Source organism: Pseudophryne corroboree, chromosome 9, assembly GCF_028390025.1.
Source record: "Pseudophryne corroboree isolate aPseCor3 chromosome 9, aPseCor3.hap2, whole genome shotgun sequence".
NCBI lineage: Eukaryota > Metazoa > Chordata > Amphibia > Anura > Myobatrachidae > Pseudophryne > Pseudophryne corroboree.
In genome coordinates this window covers 441571223-441585180 of record NC_086452.1, presented here as the reverse complement: position 1 = coordinate 441585180, position 13958 = coordinate 441571223, and the positions used below count along the sequence as shown (strand labels likewise).

Sequence of the window (13958 nt, the reverse complement as noted above, 5' to 3'; positions counted from 1 at the left end):
CGATCGCTCAGCCGTAGGCGAGACGCTCAAGCGTCACGTTCGCTCACGACCCAGGGATCACAGGACACGTTATTGGTTATGTCTAGGGGAATGATTCGCTGTAGCGTAGCATACGCTCGAGACCACGAGGAGGTCACCAGCGATGCAGACGCTTACAACACTATACCTTTATGATAAAACCTTATACCAATGAAATACACTGAATACCTTAATGTGAGTACAGGGTGTAAGTGCAACCTTGTGTAACCTGACTAACTACAAAGCTGCTTGAGCGTCACCGACGCTCAAGTGAACACTTAACACTATAGAAAATACACAGATGCTGGTTTAGGTTCCAAGGCCTATTAACTGTATTATATCTAATATACTTGTAAAAAGGGGATAACAGTACAAATGATACACTACAATATAACAGAGACTTCCTAACCACAGAACTAAACAATAAATACAAAAAGACAATACTACACTGACCTAAATGCTATACAATACAATACTATCTAATACAATACAATACTAGCCTAGTCTAGGGGAGATATGAGAGAACAGAACAGAGAGAGAGAGAGAGAGAGAGAGAGATGAGATGAGAGAAATTGGCTCACAGAAAGACAATGATAACGGAGAGAAACTTACGCACAAAGGGTATGATCGCCTGCGCCTCGATATCCAGCTCCCGGCTATCAGCAGATAACCGTTGATGAGAGAGTGAGAGCTGGATGTGGTCGGCCTGCCTATTTATGCCCCACACACAATGCAATCTCCTGGTCCTACAATCCCATTGTCCATTGGCCGAAGGAATTCGGCCCTGTATCATAACAAAAGGTCATAGGGTGATTCATACAGGTGGGCTGTGACGACTTCCAACAGCTCAGGTGGGTGGGAAACTGGGTTTCCCGCCGCATACCTGAGTATGTGTAAGTAATAGAAATGGACATAAACTTCTTATGTCCATAACTATTCGCACGAGCGATTAATACGCTCCAAACCAACACCGGAATATTGCTAATTAAATACTCTTCCGATGGGTACCAAACACTGCTGTATGATTCCTGTTAGACCCTTCGTACGATATAAAGAGGGATTCCTCAGCTCTGGGACATTGTATTTTAACCAAACTTTCAGAATCTATCAAAGGGACCATGATCTATAAACTACATTAATTGTGAACATTTGTAACGAATGAGTCGCACGCTACGACTACATAAACTCTACCGTAAATACGCATACCGCGCCTGCGAGTGCACGTTATTGCGGGTATGCGAATCCACGGGAGAGCGCATGCACGCGCAGCGCGGACCAGTGTGCGGTGCAAATATGGCAACGTTCATTGAGACATTTTTCTGACTTTGACAGTCCTATGGCAGGTGCAGAGTCTCCATCTGAGTACAACCTCCTATGTGAGCCCTATGGCAGATGCAGAGTCTCCTTCTGAGTATGGCTTCCTATGTGAGCCCTATGGCAGATGCAGAGTCTCCCTCTGAGTATGGCTTCCTATGTGACCCTATGACAGATGCAGAGTCTCCCTCTGAGTATGGCTTCCTATGTGACCCTATGGTAGATGCAGAGTCTCCCTCTGAGTATGGCTTCCTATGTGACCCTATGGCAGATGCAGAGTCTCCCTTTGAGTATGGCTTCCTATGTGAGCCCTATGGCAGATGCAGAGTCTCCCTCTGAGTATGGCTTCCTATGTGACCCTATGGCAGATGCAGAGTCTCCCTCTGAGTATGGCTTCCTATGTGACCCTATGGCAGGTGCAGAGTCTCCCTCTGAGTATGGCTTCCTATGTGACCCTATGGCAGGTGCAGAGTCTCCCTCTGAATATGGCTTCCTATGTGACCCTATGGCAGGTGCAGAGTCTCCCTCTGAGTATGGCTTCCTATGTGACCCTATGACAGGTGCAGAGTCTCCTTCTGAGTATGGCTTCCTATGTGAGCCCTATGGCAGATGCAGAGTCTCCCTCTGAGTATGGCTTCCTATGTGACCCTATGGCAGATGCAGAGTCTCCCTCTGAGTATGGCTTCCTATGTGACCCTATGGCAGGTGCAGAGTCTCCCTCTGAGTATGGCTTCCTATGTGACCCTATGGCAGGTGCAGAGTCTCCCTCTGAGTATGGCTTCCTATGTGACCCTATGGCAGGTGCAGAGTCTCCCTCTGAGTATGGCTTCCTATGTGACCCTATGGCAGGTGCAGAGTCTCCTTCTGAGTACGGCCTCCTATGTCAGCCCTATGGCAGATGCAGAATGCAGAGTCTTCATCTGAGTACGGCCTCCTATGTGAGTCCTATGGCAGGTGCAGAGTCTCCCTCTGAGTACAACCTCCTATGTGACCCTATGGCAGGTGCAGAGTCTCCCTCTGAGTACGGCCTCCTATGTGACCCTATGGCAGGTGCAGAGTCTCCCTCTGAGTACGGCCTCCTATGTCAGCCCTATAGCAGGTGCATAGTCTCCATCCGAGTACGGCCTCCAATGTAATGTAATGCAGTTTTGCATCTCTGTACTGCCATAACATAGTAGAATACAACCTAACATAATATAACATAATATGAGAAATAACATAACATAAATAATATAACATAAAATAAAGAACATAACATAACATAACGTAAATAACAAACATAATATAAACAACACAATATAACAAAACATAAATAACAAACATAATATAACATAAATAACATAACATAACAAATAACAAACATAATAATTCATAAACAACACAATATAACAAAACATAAATAACATAAATAACAAACATAACATAAATAATACATAGCAATATAACATAAATAACAAACATAACATAACACAACATAATATAACATAATATAATATAACATAAATAACAATATAACATAGTATAGAACATTTCATAACATAACACGAAGGATTAACATTAAAAAAACATTCCCAGAAGAATGTACATTATTATTACATAAAGGAGTGACTATACTGTGACAACAAAAAGCAAAAACCACAGCGCCAACCACTGTCCCTTCACTACAGCGTCACACGTATACTTTACCCGTAAACTGTGGCTATACTCCAGCAGTCATGTAAATTTTAGGTTCATTAAATATTTAAAATAAAGTCGTCTGAATGAGAATAGATGGACAGAATTGCACCCAGAATAAGGAGAATTCCACTATACAGATGGTCAGCATTGAAAAACAGGGATATTTCTAATGATGAGCGGATTCGGTTTTACTCGGTTTTACTCGGTTCTCAAAACCGAATCTTATTGGCTATCCAAAACACGTGACATCAGTGAGTCAATAAGATTCGGTTTTGAGAACCGAGTAAAACCGAATCCGCTCATCGCTGGAAATGAAGGACAGCTGGTAAGTATGAAGCTGTCAGTCACTACAAAGTGCATAGTGCTGCGGGAGAGGGAAGAGGTGAAGGGTAGCATTGGTTTCCCTCCAAAGCTGCTGCTAAAATACACTTCAAAGTAAAATAAGCAGGGACTGGCGGCTTATCGCTGAGCCTCAGATAGTAAACAGAGAGAGCCACTGAATGCCCTTTCTCCAGCTGCTGACAGACCGGGGAGCCTTTGATGCCCCAACTGTGCCTTTGCTCACATTCCATACCCACCCATTGTTCTTCCCGGCATCACCCCGGCCTCTACGCCAATGTCTATATGGATTTCGAAGGGCGAAAACAGTACAGTGCGTAGAACTGCGCCCGTCTCTGTCGTAGTCTCTGTGCGGTCTCTACACAGGGGCATCATCCACAAGAGGAATTCCGCTAAACATTTACCTTGCTGGGTTATAATAATTCATCTCTCCTGCTAAAGAATTGCCAGCGCTGTCCACATCACATCTGCTGCGGCGCTCGGGAACGCCATATTTACAGCGCATGAAACACAAGGAGGAGAATTAGGACCTCATTCAGTAAGGATTGCAATTCTGCTCAGTAGCAGAATTCACAATCCTTTGGATCGCAAGCTGGGGGGCCGCCCATCGCAGGGCAAGGCCGTCCAGCATGCTAACCGCCGCCACCCTTCCTTCCCTGACCACGCTGAAATTGCGGTCGCACCGCAATCTCGGCGTGATCGCTAAAAATAGGGTAGCCGCCTGCCGGTACAGCTTGGCTGTACCCGCAGAAGTCCCACCGCCATTTTAGTGATGTGGCTGCCCTGATCATGGAGGTCAGAGCGAGAGAGAGAGAGAGCGCGGGAGAGAAGTCGAGTCTCACAGGGCAAGAGAGAAGCGCAGACTCGGAGCGAGGCCGGCAGGAGACCGTCCAGGAGAGACAGGGAGAATGGGAGGCACTTTCGGAGTGCTCCACGGGAGCACCCTTCTGCTCCACGGGAGGTTTCTGTCCTCCCATTCGCGCCGCAACGCCGCTGTTTCTCAGTCACCGCCCCCGCAGCGCTCCGTCTCCACCTTGAAAATGGAGCGTTCCTGCAGAAAAAGTGCCCTGCGCATGCGCCCGCATCCTCTTTGTAGCTTTTGCGTTTGGTTCGCGTATTGCGATTCAACCTGAATCAGACCCTAGTTTGGCAAATGCTCCAGGAATAATTGCAGTCCTATTGTTACGGCTCAGAAAACGACCAAGTTTCATATTATTTTTTACAGGAAGCTAAAATGAATTATTATTATTAGAATAGAAGACGTTTTCATATGTCTGGCGCCAGTCGCTTTTATTCAGTGTTATATGTGGGTGTCACTGGGGCAGTGATTAGACTGAGGCAGGCCTGGATGTGATTGCGGAGCACCTTTCACACACATAACTGTGCAGGATTACTGCTCATCTTATTAACCCAGTCTCCTGATATCCCTCTCATGGTTTAAGGCGAACGCCTCTGCACCTGATGTTTGCATGACCTTTCTCCTGTAATACTGGCTAAAGTTCAGCCCTGTCACAGATTCCTGTACACTCCTGGGGAGGGTGTGATTGTACCTTGCCTTAGATCTCACTGATATAGTCACAAGAACATCTCAGCTACTCGTGAGGACCATGGACTAACCTTCCACCCAGTTAATACGTTGAACAAATTATTTTGAGATTTTGGTTGCTGATTGGATTACAGCCTTCGCTCCTGTAGAACAGTCAGAGTCATATTATACGGAGCAATATCTGTCATCTTCTCTCCAATTTTTTAGGTTAAAAAAGAACAAAATGCACGGCGTCACTCTTGTTATTATATATTATGTCTGTAGTGTTATTACCCCTACGGGTCTGATTCTGAGTCGTGCATCGGCGTCTACGTGTGCGTCTGCGACTTTAAGCTAAAATACTAGAACAAGCCCTTCCTTAGTATACATCCCACTTCGTGCGTCCTTAGATGCTACAATTCTGCTTAGTGCGTCTTTCATGCAACCATCAATCGCACCATCGAAACTTGCACCAGCCGTACGCTAGGTGCAGAATCTCCGGCAGAGAATGTCATCTAATGGGGGGCGATTAGGCATGCTACTAACTCTCCCTGAATGTCAGGAGACTCCCTGAAATAGTAGCAATCTCCCTCACTCCCTGAATAGTTTTGCAATCACCCTGATTGCACCTTTCCCCCATTATGTAGCTGTTTTATACTTGGGAAAAAATAAATCAGATATAAACATTTAAATGGGATCTTTTCCCTGCATTGGTTATAAGGCACAGTGGGCCTAATTTCAGACCTGATCGCAGCAGCAAAAATGTTTCTCTAATGGGCAAAACCATGTGCACTGCAGGTGGGGCAGATATAACATGTGCAGAGAGAGTTAGATTTGGGTGGGTTATATTGTTTCTGTGCAGGGTAAATACTGGCTGCTTTATTTTTAAAATTTAGATTTTATTTTCTGCAATTTAAATTTCAGTTTGAACACACCCCACCCAAATTGGACTCTCTCTGCACATGTTATATCTGCCCCACCTGCACTGCACATGGTTTTGCCATTAGAGAAAAAAATTGCTGCTGCGATCAGGTCTGAATTAGGCCCTATGATCCCTATGGCTGCATGCGTGCGATGAGAACAGGCTGATCGGGGCCGGAGCTGACGTCACACACCCTCCCTGAAAACGCTTGGGAACGTCTGCGTTTTTCCTGACACTCTCAGTAAACGGTTAGTTACCACCCACTAATGGCCTCCACCTGTCAATCACCTTGCGAACGCCCGTGCAAATGAAATGTTCGTACCATCCTGTCACTGACCGGCGATGCCCGTTGTTGTTGGCCGACGCGCGTGCGCATTGCGGTGCATACGCCTGCGCAGTTATTACCGGATCCCCCGCTGTGCGGGAAAATGCATAGCAGCGATCACATCTGAATCAGGCTCATAGAATCAAACACATGTGTGCTTATTCTGCATCCATGGGTAACGGCAATATGAGACATCATACGGCAAGTGTCACTTCCATCTGCTCTACAGTATTCTCAGTATCTAATCCGAAAGCGCCGCACATACGCTACCAAACTGACGCCGGATCGGCCTGTTTTAGATGTAACTGATTGCAAATTGCAGAGTGCCTAAGTATTGTCACAGTCCCAGTTAGCATCTGATGATAGATATAGATAACGACAAATTCATTCTGATTATGGACACATCTGACGGGGTCTTTTTTTAGTTTACTTTTTGGGTCAAAGCTAAAATAAGAAAAAGAAAAAAAATTCTCCCGTTACTGTTTATCGCAGGACCCTGTAATCTGAGTTTTGCAATATTTTTGTCTGCAGCTAAAAGGGGAAGATTAAGGTTATCTTGTGCCCTGGAATCACTATAGATAAGAGCCCCTGTTATCAGCCGCTTTCCATTTCCTGCCGCGGTGTGGCACTGCCACACATCTGTAAGTTTTATCTTATGATCACACAACTAGATGTCAGTTTTGAAGCTGATCTACTAAACTGATTATGGCCCTCATTCCGAGTTGTTCGCTCGCTAGCTGCTTTTAGCAGCATTGCACACGCTAGGCCGCCGCTCTCTGGGAGTGTATCTTAGCTTAGCAGAATAGCGAACGAAGGCCCTCATTCCGAGTTGTTCACTCGCAAGCTGCTTTTAGCAGCATTGCACACGCTAAGCCGCCGCCTACTGGGAGTGAATCTTAGCTTATCAAAATTGCGAACGAAAGATTTGCAATATTGCGAAAAGACTTCTCTGTGCAGTTTCTGAGTAGCTCGAGACTTACTCTTCCAGTGCGATCAGTTCAGTGCTTGTCATTCCTGGTTTGACGTCACAAACACACCCAGCGTTCGCCCAGACACTCCTCCGTTTCTCCAGCCACTCCCGCGTTTTTCCAAGAAACGGCAGCGTTTTTTCACACACTCCCATAAAACGGCCAGTTTCCGCCCAGAAACACCCACTTCCTGTCAATCGCATTACGATCACCAGAACGAAGAAAAAACCTCGTAATGCCGTGAGTAAAATTCCTAACTGCATAGCAAATTTACTTGGCGCAGTCGCAGTGCGAACATTGCACATGCGCAATTAGCAGAAAATCGCTGCGATGCGAAGAAAATTACCGAGCGAACAACTCGGAATGAACACCGAAAGATTAGCAGAACTGCTACTAAATAATTCCTTGCAGTTTCTGAGTAGCTCCAGACCTAATTCTAGATTGCGATCAGCTCAGTCCGTTTAGTTCCTGGTTTGACGTCACAAACACGCCCTGCGTTCGGCCAGCCACTCCCCCGTTTCTCCAGACACTCCCGCGTTTTTCCCTGACATGCCTGCGTTTTTTAGCACACTCCCGGAAAATGCTCAGTTACCACCCAGAAACGCCCCTTTCCTGTCAATTATTCACCGGTCAGCAGAGCGACTGAAAAGCGCCGCAGGATCCACAGCAAAACTGATGGTTTTTAGTTAAATAACTAAGCGCATGCGCCCTGCGTGCCTTGCGCATGCGCAATTAGCAACAAATTGCAGCATAGCGAAAATCGGCAACGAGCGAACAACTCGGAATGAGTGCCCATGATGGAACTGTGCTGAATCAGTCAATTTGTCTTTATCTATAAATGAAGTGAATCTAGTTGGATGGCTTTTTACATTACAATGTAGGTGTCCTCACCCTGAGAGTTTAAACCTACTGGACAGGAGTATATTGCCATCGCAGTCACCCCACTGGCAGCTAGAGGTTGGCTCCTCCTCCCCTCAGGAATAGTACTTACCTATCAACTTCTCTTCGCATTCTCAAGTTCTATTTCCACCCAGAAAAGATCATTTTACGGATAGTGCGTTCCATCAATAGACGGATCAATCTGTACGTACTAGCAAACCCCATCCATGAGCATATCATTATTACCAGTTATTTATATAGCACACACATATTCCGCAGCGCTTTACAGATAATATTTGGCCATTCACATCAGTCCCTGCCCCAGTGGAGCTTACAATATATATTCCCTGTCACATGTACACACAGACACATTCATACTAGGGTTAATTTTTGTTGGGAGCCATTTGACCTACCAGTATATTTTTGGATTGTGGGAGGAAACCCACGCAAGTACGGGGAGAATATACAAACTCCACACAGTTAGGGCCAAGGTGGGAATTGAACCCATGACCTCAGTGCTGTGAGGCAGTAATGCTAACCATTATACCGTCCTGGATGCCAGAGCACCTGTCCACCGTTATCATGTGTGGCTTCTGGTAACTGGTTTGCTCAGAAATTTTGTTAGACTTTTATCAGATTTTCCGTGGCCACTCATCATGGCTCTAGAATATCTTTTTTGGGCCAGTTTATTTAAAAAGAGCCACCGCTGTGGTCAGATATCACACTGGGTCTACAAATAATGACGCACAATCAGTGATTAAACCACCAAATTCTCAAACGATCAATTACATTCATAGTGGTGGGATATTTTAGAATGAGTGTAATACCCCTTTTCCACCGATTTGCAAATCCCAGGTTGTTGCCCATGAATAGGCAACAACCCGGGATTCTTGTCGATGGAAAAGGTTCCTCACAGATTTTGGATTCCCTGAGGATGGAAACCATAACAAGGTAGACAATTCCATGGTGTTGAAACCTAGGAGACAATTAAATTAGACACAGATCGGATCCTGGATCGCTATTCCGCATTGCTCCTATAACGTGATTTTTTTCTGTACTTTTTCAGCGATGAACGATGCTGACAGTGGGCATCTCAGCCCTTGCACATGTGGACGCATAGATATACACCGGGGAAGGGCTTTTGTAGCGGCATTTGTATAAAGTCATAGACGCGTCTGCGCAAAACACGCAGAGACTGACGCAACTGCGTCCGACTCAGAATCATTTTTCAAAATACTACCTCCCAACACTAATACAAACAGCTGAAAGACCTGGAGCTCTCACTTGAGAAGTGGGCGGGATCCAAGAAATTGGTAAACTCTCAGACCAGGAGAGTTTGCTGAAATTTGGGAGTGTCCCAGACAGAGGCGTAACTAGGGTTTTCAGAGCCCAGGACAAGATTAAGAGTGGCGCCCCCCCCCCCCCCCACACACACACACACACAAAAAAAAACACACACCAAAAGAAGTATGTGCGCGCGCGCGTGTGGCGAAAAAATGGGTGTGGCTACACACCAGAAGGGGTGTGGCCATGCACCAGAACGGGTGTGGCCACCTAAAATGCCCCACAGTGCCAGTTACATTGCCCCACAGTGCCAGTTACATGCCCCATAGTGCCAGTTACATTGCCCCACAGTGCCAGTTACATGCCCCACAGTGCCAGATACAATGCCCCACAGTGCCAGATACATGCCCCACAGTACCAGATACATTGCCCCCAGTGCCAGTTACAATGCCCCACAGTGCCAGATACATGCCCCACAGTGCCAGATACAATGCCCCACAGTGCCAGATACATGCCCCACAGTGCCAGATACATTGCTTCACAGTGCCAGTTACAATGCCCCTCAGTGCCGGATACATGCCCCACAGTGCCAGTTACATTGCCCCACAGTGCCAGTTACATGCCCCACAGTGCCAGTTACATGCCCCACAGTGCCAGTTACATTGCCCCACAGTGCCAGTTACATTGCCCCACAGTGCCAGTTACATGCCCCACAGTGCCAGATACATGCCCCACAGGGCCAGTTACAAGACTCCCCCCCCCCCCCCCGCTGCCGCTTGCTTCAGTCACTGAAGTAAGCGGCAGCGGCGGGGGGGGGGGAGAGTTCAGTCGGGCCGTCAGTCACTCACCGCTGCGGCGCTTCCCTCTGCTATGTGAGGGGAGGAGAGCGCAGCGCAGCGCCTCTCCTGCCCCTCACCGCTACAGGTCTCCGGCGGCGGCTATGTGGCGCCGGTTCGCTAGCCAATCAGAGGTCGTGGACCGGCAGCCAATCAGGAGCCGGTCCGCAAGCTCTGATTGGCTAACGCCGCCGGAGACCGGACACACGCAGCGCTGCTAGTGCTGGCAGCGGCGGTGAGGGGAGGGAGAGACGCTGCACTCTCCTCCCCTCACATTTCGGTGTGACGGGGGCGAGTGGGGCATGATGCCCTGGCCGCTGGCGGCGCCCCCTCTCCTGGGCCTGCCAAGGCGCCCAGGGCACGTGCCCCACTCGCCCTACCCTAGTTACGTCTCTGGTTCCAGACATTCCGAGGGAAGTATAATTTAGGCTTCATGTATCTTATTCGGATTGGGTACGGAATGTTGAGAGTCAGAATGTCAACATTTATCTCGACATGTGAATGTCAACATGGTCATAAATAATAATATTGATGTTGACCTTTTCGACATTCATCATGTAGACAGTGATAGAATGTTGACTTGTTAGAATGCCAACATTTCGTACTGGTGGCCCAGTGGTAACTAACCTGCCCCCGATGGCTGCAGTGGCTCTAGTGGCCTCTTCTGGGTCCTAGTGGTCATGTGACGAACACTTCCAGGTCAGACATCTAATCCTCCAGCATTCCCCTATCTCTAACCTCTATCCCTAACCCCCCTCTAGTGCCTAACCCTCCCCTCCCTCACAACCTAACACCCTCACAACCTAACCCTAACCTCCCCCTGCAGCCTAACCCTAACCACCCCACAACCTAACCTTTCCCTCTCCCCACAACCTAATCCTAACCTCCCCCTGCAGCCTAAACCCCCCCACAGCCTAACCTACCCCTGCAGCCTAACCCTAACCCTCCTCTCCCCCCACAACCTAGCCCCCCGCACAAACTAACCCTAACCTCCCCCTGCAGCCTTACCCTAACCCCCCACAACCTAACACTAACCTCCCCCTGCAGCCTAAACCCCCCCACAGCCTAACCTACCCCTGCAGCCTAACCCTAACCCTCCTCTCCCCCCACAACCTAGCCCCCCGCACAAACTAACCCTAACCTCCCCCTGCAGCCTTACCCTAACCCCCCACAACCTAACACTAACCTCCCCCTGCAGCCTAAACCCCCCCACAACCTAACCTCCCCCTGCAGCCTAACCCTAACCCCCCCCCACAACCTAAGCCTACCCTCCCCCCACAATCTAACCCCCCACAACCTAACCCTAACCTCCCCCTGCAGCCTTACCCTAACCCCCACAACCTAAGCCTAACCTCCCCCTGCAGACTAACCCCCCCCCCCCACAACCTAACCTCCCCCTGCAGCCTAACCCTAACCCCCCCCCCACAACCTAAGCCTACCCTCCCCCCACAATCTAACCCCCCACAACCTAACCCTAACCTCCCCCTGCAGACTAACACCCCCCCCCCCCACAACCTAACCTCCCCCTGCAGCCTAACCCTAACCCTCCCACAGCCTAACGCTGTCAACATTAAATCTGTCGACATTGAGAATATCGACGTGTTGCTTGTCGACATTTTGGCAATTTCAGCATCATAATTGTGGACATTGTGGTGTCAACGTTGTTATCGTCACCGTCTTGACTACACCCCTCTTATTCAGCTCAGTAATAATCATCCTCTGTTATATATAAAGAAATAGTAGCGGTTCTGAGTGCGTAACTCCCACATATAGCATTCCCACTATCGGCGTTCCTCGGCGGTGACGTGACAGTCATACATTGTATTCTTCTCTCTAATCATAGAGGATGACGGCTGCGAGAGATCAGTCCGGCAGCAGTGTAACCACTTTATCTCATGGGAAGGAAGAGCTCAGGCTCAGGTACGGCTGTTTTCCATCCGTGCACTCCAGACATCAATAGCAGCAGCTGTTACTCTCTTCAGTCTGCCACGAAGTGTGTTTTCGCTCCTTATAAAGCGAATGACATCAGTCCCAGACACACGTTGCCCGTTCATGTTGAGGAATGAGGGTAACATCTGGACTCGTATCAATAAGGGGGACGACCTACAAAGATACGATGAGCGTTTTCCTTTGTGATCCAGCTTTCCCGTCCTGCCGCGGAGACTTGCAGACCTGCACATTCATTACTACCGAGCACACAAACCCGTCATCTTCATCAAAACTACCAGCAGGAGTGATAGAGATGTATTATTAAACAATAGCCCCGGGACATGAAGCAGCTGTCAGTCCTTAGTTTCATCCCGCTATTAGATGTTTCTACTTTTACTATCTCAGGTCACGGATGGCAACAAACCAGCAGCTCTCCAGCTGTTTTAGTACTACAAGTTACAGCATGCCCTGCAGTGTCGGATTAGAGGCCGGGGAGGTCACCCTGGGGCCCCTACACATAGCTGCCTACTTTCCCAAAATGTCTGTGATACTCCCGAAACTGAGGTGGAAAAAGGTGGCAAGTCTCCCACAGGCCACCCCGCCACTTCCACCCACGCCTGAGTGAATGGGGTGGTCCGTGGCGTCTCGATGACACGTTTTGCGCTGAATCACGTCATCATAGCCCCGCCTCCTGCCTCACTTTGGCGGAGGAGAAGCGCACATTAAGCAGTGCAGGCTATGTAATTCACTGCACACTGCCCAGCCTACAGAGATGCACTGGCGTATTTATTATAATGGGTGCGGTGTACACGGGCCCCCGGGGTCCCACACCACACACCCTGCACCCATTACTTTCAAAGCTTACCCTCCAGAGTCCCGCGGCGCAGCAGCAGCACTGCAGAAATCACTGGGAAAATGGCACAGCGGCCATTTTCCAAGTGTTTTGCGCATGTGCAGTAGGAAAATCACTGGCAAAATGGCCATCGCGCCATTTTCCCAAAGACCTCCATATGTCCTCTAGTGACCCTAGTGCCCAGAGCTACAGCGCTGCACATGAGCCTCCTCCTCTCTAGATGCGCCCCAGCAGAGATGCCTGCCCATATTGTTTGATTTGGGACCAGGACAGCCACTCGTGGCATCTTTGCCTGTGCCCCAGGTTGCCACCGCACACAGTTTAGGAACCACTGAGCAAGCTGATAGATGAAGCTCAGTAAAGGCTTGGCTAATGTTGGGGTTTGGCTAGGATTAGGACTAGGTAAGGGTTCAGGGGGTCTATTCATGAAGCAGTGAAAAGAGTGGAGATGTGAGCCAGTGGAGAAGTTGCCCATGGCAACGAATCAGCTGTTCTGTATCATTTTATAGTATACAAATTATGAATGTTACTTCCATACTGATTGATCGCCATGGGCAACTTCTCCACTGGCTCACTTCTCCACTCTTTTTCACTGCTTCATGAATAGACCCTTAGGTGAGATAATACCTGGGATGGGGTTGGCGTTAAGGCTGGGTCAATGGGTCACCAGTTATGTCCTGTATGTATGTACAATGGCACTGTGCCTACCAATGGCTGAATGAGTGCAGGAGGGATACAGGCCATTCTTACACAAGGAAGACACTCAACCGATGCCTGGTTGATAGCAGTAAATAATGATGTATCCTATGTCATTCCAGTATATTCAGTAATCGATGAACTGGCTTCAGATCTGGTGACTGAGCACGCCATATCATCAGTGACAAACTCATTACACCATTGGGTGATCACAAGCACGAGTATTATCATCCTATCATCTGGCAGCACCGTAACAGTAATCCAGAGAGCCCTATGCGGGCTCCGCCCCCCCTAAGACTGTGACATCATGATGTCACGCCGGGTTGGGGAATCTCGATTCCACCATCCCAACCAAAAAATAATCGGGATCGGCAAATCGGGGATTTCTAACGT

The 13958-nt window shown here is 48.4% G+C and overlaps 1 long non-coding RNA gene across 1 annotated transcript in view; it reads right to left on the bottom strand.

Annotated features, from left to right (window-relative positions):
• Window positions 1–10803, bottom strand: part of LOC134957122 (uncharacterized) — a 78721-nt gene extending 67918 nt beyond the window's left edge. The window contains exon 1 of the long non-coding RNA XR_010186478.1: window positions 10715–10803. This is a non-coding gene — a long non-coding RNA (uncharacterized LOC134957122). The remainder of the gene's footprint in view (window positions 1–10714) is intronic.
• Window positions 10804–13958: the final 3155 nt, after the last annotated feature.